Genomic DNA, 10334 nt, shown 5'->3' on the forward strand with positions numbered 1-10334 from the left:
ATAAGTTTATGTTAGGCAGGTACTGAGGAAGTTTGATGTGAAAAAAAGTTGAAAAGCTCAAATATTAATTATGAAGCCAAACTGTCAACCCATGAAGAGCAAGGTCATGTTGGATCCAGCACAGCCTTATTGATGCCCCAGGTGAATCCTCAAGGACATCATAGTTGTGATGCAAATCTCCCAAGAGAAGTATCAATGTCTCTTTTCCGAACACAACCGTATTGTTTATCAGTACAGTCGTCCTGGTCAAGGGAGCAAAGATATGAATTTGAATTTTAAATTTGGTCGCCCAAATAGCATGGTCTTGACATTTTGTTATAAATGGAAAATCATAAGCCTCAATTTAGGTTATCTTTTGTGTTGTTCTGAAATAGGGAGTGCTAAATGAAAGAGTATCTATGTAAGGAACTTTTGGCCTAAGTAGAATGTAAGGGACACCATCAGGGTTAAATTTCTGCTTTCCTGTAACCATAGTTGTTGGCTGATTTCTTAGAGCTAAGATTGTGATATAACATTACCTGTGTATAGTATCGCAGCTCTACTTATAATTGAATAATTCCTTTTGTTATTCAGTCAATTGTATTTTTTCACTATATTAATTTTTATTTTAGAATTGATCATTAACCTTTAATTAATAACTTTCTACAGAGTCAAATAATTGTGAGAGTTGTGAAAAAATATTTAAATTAAATTGACCTGTACAGATTGAAACTTTACATAAATTTCTTATAATTAATTCGTTTTTTCTTATAACACATTCAAAAAAATATAATCCACTATTTACACCTCTAATTAGGTAGCTCTAGTTAATTTTTTATAAATGAAAATGAAATTTAACCCTAATATTCAGTTAGGACCTAATTAGATGGGAGGACCTAAATCTTTTCGACTGATTAAAAAAAGACGGGAGGACCTAATTGAAATAAAATAAAAATTCAGAGACTCAGTTAAAAGAGAAAAAAAAAAGGACCTACTTAAACTCAAACTGAACAATAGATAAAAGTGAAAATCTTGTTTTCCGCGTGATCATTTGATACGTAAATTAAGATTAAAAGAAAAATCGGTTATATATCCGAAAATTTTATATTTAATAGGTATTGTAGTATCGCATGCCCGCCTATTCTTGTTTCTTATTCCACGTGCCAAAAAAATGAAAAATGTTCAACTCATACCCTTCAATTTTTACATGACCCTACACTCATTCCTTTCATAGCAAAAAAATGGGAGGAAAGTTAATAAAATTTCTTTCTCATTCTTTTTTATCATAAAATATAGGTATAACCGAATAAGAGCAGTGTAAAAATTTTTAATGTGGAAAATATATTAGTATTTCTCAAAAAATATGCCCTCCTATTCCCAATGGGCCGGTAGTTCAAAATTTCCTTGACTTGGCCAATCAACAGCATGAAAGCCAGAGAACCACTTGGTTATGTTTGGATAAATTAAAAATTAGGCACTAAACAACCTATGCTAATTCTAAGCATCGTACTCAAGTTCAAAGGAGCCTTTTCCTTTTTCATATGGCCACTTTCCCATTCCTTCCACTGGCTACTTAAAGCCCCATAAATAAAATCTTTGATAATTCATTATTATATGGAAAAACTCAATATAATACCCGTGCTGTAATTAATTAATTAGCTAGGGTGATAGGTATATTGCCGCGAAATGAGAAGCTAATTAATAGCATTTATAATATATGATTTCTTAAATGAGGGGTGTATTTTAAATTTGCGAGTCCTACACTTTCGTATAAATTTAAAAACTTTACACAAAAATTTATTTTAATGCTAAAGTTGTTAAAATAAGTGTTTAACTTGAGTCACATTAAATTTTACAACTGAAAAAGGATTTTTTAATTAGTAAGAATGAATTACTTAAGCAATATATTATCAAGTTATTTATTCTAATGATAAAAACTTATTAAGTAATGTTATTTAATTTTAAGTGATTCATGAAGCACTCATATTGAAGATGCTCTAAGCCATTATTGTTCATGAATTATTTAACTTTTTATTAAATACAAGAGAGAAAAATATCATATTTATGACTTAAACAACTTGTTAATAGAAATTGATACCCATTGGAAAATAAATTAATTGAGTTGTTTAAGATTAAAGTAACATAAATTGAGTTGTTTATATCAACCATTTGGAGATGCCAAAAAAAAAAAACTCGTTTTGTTGGCTATATTTTATGTTGAAAATTATTCAAGATAATTCCTTCTGTTACATTTTGATATTACACCTACCTTGGTACGTACGATTCGTAGAGTCTTGAATTTCTTAAGCTATTAATGTAAAAGAGCAACCAATGGTTTATGAATTCTTTTTATATAAAAAAATGGTTTTTAATTCATTGGCATGTATCTGCATGTACTTGAAACTTTCAGGTTGATGTATATGGGTTTGAGTACCCCTTATACAATTTTTTTGATGAATTTCCTTTGCTTTTGATAAAAAAAGCACAAGAGAAAACACCTGTTTTATATTCAAGTATATTTTGATTTGTTACAAAATATGATTGGATTACATTTATAGTCAAGTATATTGCTTTTAGTTTTAATTTAAATTAAATTAATTTTAAATTTTTACTATTTCCTGATAAAAACACTACTAGTAGCTAGTAATAAGTATCATAAAGTGAAGAAAATGCCCCAACAAATAAATTCAATATGAATTAGTGATTATGCTTCCTTCAATATAGAACTCCCTACCATTCTTAATTCATTGCTCCTAGCTATGAGCATATTAATCTTTGCGTGAAGCTTTTGTTTCCTAATACTGTTTTTTTTTCATACCTCATATAGCCGAAAGATTGACCATTAATCACTAATTCATCATAAGCCGAACAAAATATTAAAAAAAGGAATAACAGAAAAACGTTACATTACATAAAGGCAAGGCCAATTTTTATTTTTATTTATTTTTATTAAAAGGCAAGTGCACAATATAACATTGTAAAAGTTTAGTGACTAAAGATATTTATTCTTATTTTTTTATCCATATGAATTAAAGACTGATATTGAGAGTTTATAACAATTTATACATCTTATTTAATCAATTGAGTTAGACTGACTTATTAAAGAAATTTATTCTTTTCATAAAGAAAAATCTTCAACTTAATTAGAAAGTGTGCATGATATTAAATGAGTTATAAGGTATTTGTAGGACACCAAGGAGCATTTTTGCTCACTTACAAGTCTGATTACCTTGAGGTGACAGACTATTTTAATTATGATTATGGTGATTGTCCATATGACCCTAAATTCACATCAGGATATGTTTTTAATGTTGGCGTAGGGTGTTGTTTTATGGAGAAGTGTCATTGAGACACTTACAACTACTTGATCAACATGGAAGCAGAATATGTGTTGTTACGAAGTCACTCGTCAGACCAAATGGTTGAGATATAAAGTTAGATCTGTTGTTAAGGGTATATAAAAAAAATATTGATTATAAATAGATTTTTTCTTTAATATTTATAGAAGACTTTTTTTTACCGTGCTCACTCTGGTGTAGATATTCTCAATTTAGACTCTCTATTGTCTCCTTGAAAGACATATTTCACACACTACTCTTGCAAGTAAAAATTTATTTCTTTTAATCATCTTCTTTCATCTTTAATCTTATAAGAAGTGTCGACGGAACTACATTCTTTAACAAGTCTCTTTTAACATTTTTCTCTTATTAATTAAAATTCATTTAAAAAGTATAAAATCATAGGTGAGATTTATTAAAAAAAAAAAAAAGAACAAGTCTTATACTATTTTATAATTTTCTGACAAATTTAACTTTGGGCAATAATAAAAAAGTATGGTAAAAAAATGTTGGTAACATTTTTCTTAACTATCTATCTATTTTAATTTAAAAGTAAACTTATATGACACAGATTAAATTATTCATTATACATATAAAATACACTCACTCCTGATGATCCTTAATGAGGCAATTCGGTCAAATTCACACAGACAAATATAATAATTAATTCAGTTGATTCTATTGATTTTTTTAAAACTATGTACCATTTTCATTCTTATTAATAATCATTTACTTATTAAATTATTATAAATAATGTAAAAATATTTAATTCTAAAAATACTATGCATCAATATCAATAAAAAAACTAATAATTAAAGTACTTAATAATGACAACTAGTAAAAAAAATTACTAATTACTTCATGGAAATTGTAAAATGTCTTCCTATTAAAAGGAAACATTAATTATTTCTAAAGGGTGGCTTATATTAAGAATGTGAGAGAGTAATTTATATATTTAAAATATTTATTTATTATATATTTAATCATGTATTTTTTATAATAGACAATTACACCTGAAGCCGACTAATAGTGTGTTTGGATAATATCAAGAATTAATTTACTCCTTAAAATGATCGTGATACCATAAAAAAATAAAAACAATTATTTATTATATTTTATCTTCACTATAAAAATATAATTAATTATTTTTCATTATAATTCTAATCCAAACACACTAAAAGAAGAAAGAGATTGTAGGAAGTGGTCCAGTAGTGTTGTATCTGCACTTAGTCCTTATCACTTTCCCAACCCTTTGCTGTTATCGCTTTCAGCTCCCATGCTCCCCTAGCCACATCTTCGAAGAGTCCTTCCCCGACGATTTGGACCCATGTGTTGCAGTTGCAGAGGCTAACCATGGGACGACACTCATTTTCTTCTGCTACCACGGCTTGATTTGGAAGACTGCATGCACTGCCACTACTTGTGATGCGCTTGTCCCATAACAGGCATTATTTTTCATCTCAAAATCAATAATAGAACTTCATCTTTTTCCTTTTATTTATCATTTAATAAGGTTATACTTATAATACATAGATTAAAAAACATAATTATTTTTCTCATTTATTTGTACTTTTCCTCTGCCATTTTTTGTACTTTTGTAATATGTCATTTCTCTCTCATTTATTATAATTGTTGGCTATTTGGTATGAACAGTTACTCATGATTTGAGGAATAAAAAGAAAGAATAGAAAATAAGATGATTTTTTTAAGGTTTTTAATAAATAAAAAAATGTTCCATTAAAAAAATTAAAAGGAAATGTTGATAACTTTTTTTTTTTGTTAATTTTGGCAAGTAAAAATTTATACCAAATAGGATATTAATGGAATACAATACTTAATTATTTTTTTCTCTGTTTCTATGTGTTTTCCAGCCTTTTTGGAAGTGATGAGAATGCTTAGCTGAACAAGGATGAAAACTTATCTGATCTTTTGGTGGAGATCATTCGTAAGAGATCTAATTTTAGTGTATGTGAGTTTCACACTAAAAAAAATCCCATCTTTGTGTCCTAATTATTATAGTTCATGTGAGCATCAGAATTTTTTCTTAACCTGTGGAGTTAGTCGAAAGATAAGTAAAATCTGATTAAGAATTATTTTTATTAAGAATCGAACTCAGATAAAACTCAAACAATTCAACCTTAACTTCAACATATTATTCATTTGTATTCAATTACTTGATTTGTTTTTATTTGTAAACTTGTTAAATTTGTGCAAAAGAAAGCTTATCTACAACAATATGGACATAATAGTATGTTTATAACATTATTTAACCCTCTCTTTCCATTTCATTCAAACCAAACAGAACAATCAAGTATACGTTACCCGATCTCTTACATGCTAACATGCACACAATATCTATGTTAATCTTCGGAGACGTGCCCTATTATGCTTTTTACCCGTACAAAAGTTGCATGGCTATATTATGTTTATCATTTAGCAACATATGAATATGAGAGAAGTACTATGTAATTTTGTATGGGAAACCCTGCACCTGTATAGCAATTTAATTTGATCCTCTTGAATGTGTTGCAATGAAAGTTCAGAGGAATTATGGGATTGCACGACACGACATATCACCACTGTTCCTTCCTTTTCATATATTCCTGGGAGAGATTATGACTTTAGATGAACATTTTCGATGTAACAAAAACAGGGTTTGTGTGTACACGTAAGAATAGGAACACGTTATCTTTATATCTTCGGAATAGTATTGATATTCCTCTTTTTCACCAACACACTGTTATCTCCTCACTATACAAGCATGTGAGACTGAGGACAAACATTGAGCCCAGGCAACCATGCATCCCACGGATAATTAATAGGTACGTACGCTGTAACGTTTTCATATCCCACTCCTTGTGGTTTGCATTATTCTTGTTATTCCATTTTCAAGTTAACGAACGGGAATAAGAAAAAACAAAAGGCTCATATTAAATCATTCAATAGATCCAAATCGTCAGGTTATTGTAATTAAACAAAATTGATTGACTTTAAGAATTAATTAGATGTATACGTTAAAGTAGATCATCCCAAGAATTATAATAAATTTATTTATCTATCTATCTATCTGTTTGAGAAAAAGATTTTGATTGAGAAAAAGGAAGAATACACTTCAACTAATAATCACTACAACAAAATATATTTTTTGCAACATTCGAAAAATGTTGTCAAAACATAAATAAATATTTTACTAAATATTGTGTATACTTTATGTTGTTAAAGACTTTCAATAATATTTTTTCATAATAATAACAACATTTATAAAAATATCACTAAATATATTTATTAACTTTTTTTTATACTAATAACATTTATAAAAATGTTGTTAAAGGCTTTTAGTAACATTTATTCAAAACAAAGACAACATTCTAAAAATGTTGTTGATATATATCTTTTGTAACATTCAACAAATATTACTCATTAGTTTCTTTTAAAATATAATCAAATGTCATTTTTTGATATTTTAAAATTTATAATTTTAAATATATAATTTATAATTTTTTATTAGATATTAGGTAATTTTTCTAACACAATAAATAAATTGTATGATGAAAAAAAAATATTATAATATTTTCCTAAAACTTGTAAAATAAAGGATCTACTAATTAGAAAATAAATGTATGCATACAACTAGAGCACATGGAAACATGTGAAAATCAAAGTGAATGGAATCTAGTACTTTGCGTCAAAGTTATATTGTTTTCAAAAGAAAGAGTTGTATATAAAAATAAAATACGGAAATTACAAAACTCTAATTAATATAATATGAAGAAAACAATGATCCTTATAGGCCACTAAAGCATTATACAATAATTAGATAATGTATAATTTTTTTTCTATTACTATAATTAAATTATTTATCTCAATCTGGCGTATTCGAGTTCACATAATTACATAACAAATACATAACAAACAAACCACACTAAAAAAGACAAGATACTTGGCTAGAGTAACATACAAGTAATGTAGCGAAACTAATTTAAAAAAAATATATCAATCGTAATAAAATTACCTTTCAGAAAAGTCCAATTGATATAAAAAAACTACTCAACTCATATTTGTCAATTAAACTTTAACACAAATTAACAAATATATATATATATATGTGTGTGTGTGTGTGACGATTACTAAACTCATTAGAATCATATAATTATTAGATTTTCGAGGAAAATGTAATATTATTAATTCAGCCCAGTTTTTATAAAATAATATTCACCGATGAAAAAGTCAAACAAAAGAATGGTTTCACAAATTGAGTAAAACAACTTCAACTCTTTTTTCAACATATCTTCATGGGAAATAGTAAATGTTCCCCCTCGTTCAAACTATCATATTGTAGTTGGAAAAATAAAACCAAAAGGTATTTCTCTTTTGGAAAGAGTGAGATATTGGTGTGAAGCCTCAGCCTGCAACTTGAAGTTGTTGTAAATTCTGAATATTTCAAAAGATTTCAAGTCTCATATTGGATGGTTTAACATATGTTCAAGGATAGAGATACTAACATGCTTTAATAGAGTTAAAACAAGTTTAAAACAGGGGAAATGCTAATTAACTTTCGCACCATATAGCATTACTCTTCAAACAGTAATGGGCTTGCGTGTGCATGAGATCAGCCAACCTGGATTTGATGTAGTGTAAATTGTCTGATTTCTCTAATCTCTACCCTTGCACCCCACTAATGGGACCTTTAGTTATTGTCTTTAACTTGGAACAATTTCCATTTTAATGCCATTTATGCCATAGATTAATCTTGTGAGAATGTATTATACTAATTAATTTGGAAGAATGATTAGTGCTAGCTAGATAGCTTCTATATTTCTAGCTTAGGCTAGCTAAGCCAACCAGAACGTGTGAAGTTTCCCATAGCTAGGCTGCGAAGTTTTCAATTGAACATGATTCTGATTCCTGTTTTCAGAGAAGAATCCCATGCGTCCCATTAATTCACTGCCGTGCAAATTGTCAACAACTCCAGCCACTCCAATCACAATTTAGCAACAGCTGAGTTATACTTTTGCCCTTGACTCCAGTATATGTGAACTCTGAAATTAGAGGTGTATTTACGTAAACAATTTAACTAGTTAAGAATTCATTTAATAACACCCTATCACGTGAGGAATTGTTATAAATTTGAGAAGGAAACTTATTAAAATAAACTAAAAGGAGTTTAATAATCTACACACACAAAAAAAAAAACTTATTGAATCATATAATTACATAGATTTGCATGAAAAGTATAAGTGTATCTGAACATTCATCAGATGGTTGGAGCATGTCCTACCCTACATGTGGAATCTAAGCGCGAGAGATTAGTCCCTCCCGACCCACCCATGTGCCACCCTCGAGTAGTTAAAATCCAGATTAATACCATATGCTTGGTGTTGATTCAGTGATAATTCCAATATATATGTTTCTTATTTTATCCATAGGCAAATACTTGTGGATAGAATATTTTGAAAATTTTGATTGCTGGTTCGTCAAAGACTACATTTAGAATCGGAAATTATTAAGTAATCTCGGATTAGTATATATATATATTGGGAAATCAGAAAGCAAGTTGTGCGAGCCTGGAAAGGTAAGTAGGTAACGTCTGAGACATTTTTCCCAAATTACTGGGAAGTAGGAACCATTGTCTTTTGATATCAAGATTTCATGTTTATGGTCACAAAGCTCAGAACTCAGAAGCAGGAACATTAAATCCGTACACAACTAAAACGGGATAACAGCAGCATTTATTTCTCTTAGCTGATAAAGTCTCTATCATATAGTAATAGTACTAGCTAATGTGTGGCTTCTAGCTGCCAAGCCCAATAAATTAAAAATGGAAAGTCACTCAACTCACTGCCAATAGCCCTGAATTATTTATATATAGCTCATGAGAGCAAGGGTAATTCATGTTGATATAAATTGTAATAAGTAATCACTTCTAGTAAAATGAAAAACTATAAAAGCTAGAGTAAAATGATTAGAGCATGTTTGTGTATCCGTTTCAAACGAACATTGATTAGCAAAAGTATCAACACCTTTCCTTTTGCATTCAATTTGCGTTGGACCGCTGGACTCAGAATTCATGTGGCAGCAAAGTTGGAAGAAAAATCAAACATGCACTAAATAGTTAACGTTAAGAAGCTTACCAGGCCCACAGAATCTTTCTGTAGCTTGCAAACAGAGCGCGACAACCTGATCGAGGGCATTTTGCGATACAGGACACGTGAGGCCAGCAGAATAGCTAGAAGACACGACATGTTTGAGGGATACCGTAGTAGAACTTACAAGATCTAATCATGTAAAGGACACTGAATACTCTCTCTTGTGATTGGACATGGGGGCTATCTTTCAATTGAGAAAATAGCTAAATATGCAGTAACCACATGCACACAAGTCTTAGTATAAAAAATGCGAATTGAACAACATAGTGCACACTCCTATCAATTAATCTTGGTAGTAAAGAAAACTGCTGTACTATTCATGTGGTTATCTGTTGATAAAAAGAAAAGAAAAAAAAAACATTTTTTTTGGATGAATCCAAATAATCTCCTAGTTGAGAGTTAGAGATTAATTCCTTGAAATACTAGTATTTATTTAAAAGACTAATCTTTCACGATAGATATGGACTTGGGGATCAACCATACAATACCATGCTAAAAAATACCCTTCTCTTTTGCTTTGGGAGAAGTTCAACCTGACATTAAGTAAGAATAGTTATAGTTAATAGAAAACAATTGCACGTTAAAGTTGAGACTTGATGGGCACAAAATGACAAGGACTCGCAAAAGCAAACAAGTTGAAACAAACAAACTCCTCCGCCATCCTCTATTTTTGTCACAAGATAGGACTCCAGAAAAACAGGGCAACAATTATATGGCACACCCTGTGTGCAATTTACAGGTAGGGGGAAGAGAGAGAGAGCATCTAATGGCTCATTATTTGATCTGAATTTTTTATTTCATATAATTCATCATGAACCAAAATTGTATATGTAATTTTCATCTAAGAAAAATGGAAAGGAGGAGAAATATT

Source organism: Glycine soja, chromosome 5 (assembly GCF_004193775.1).
Source record: "Glycine soja cultivar W05 chromosome 5, ASM419377v2, whole genome shotgun sequence".
Classification (NCBI taxonomy): Eukaryota; Viridiplantae; Streptophyta; class Magnoliopsida; order Fabales; family Fabaceae; genus Glycine; species Glycine soja.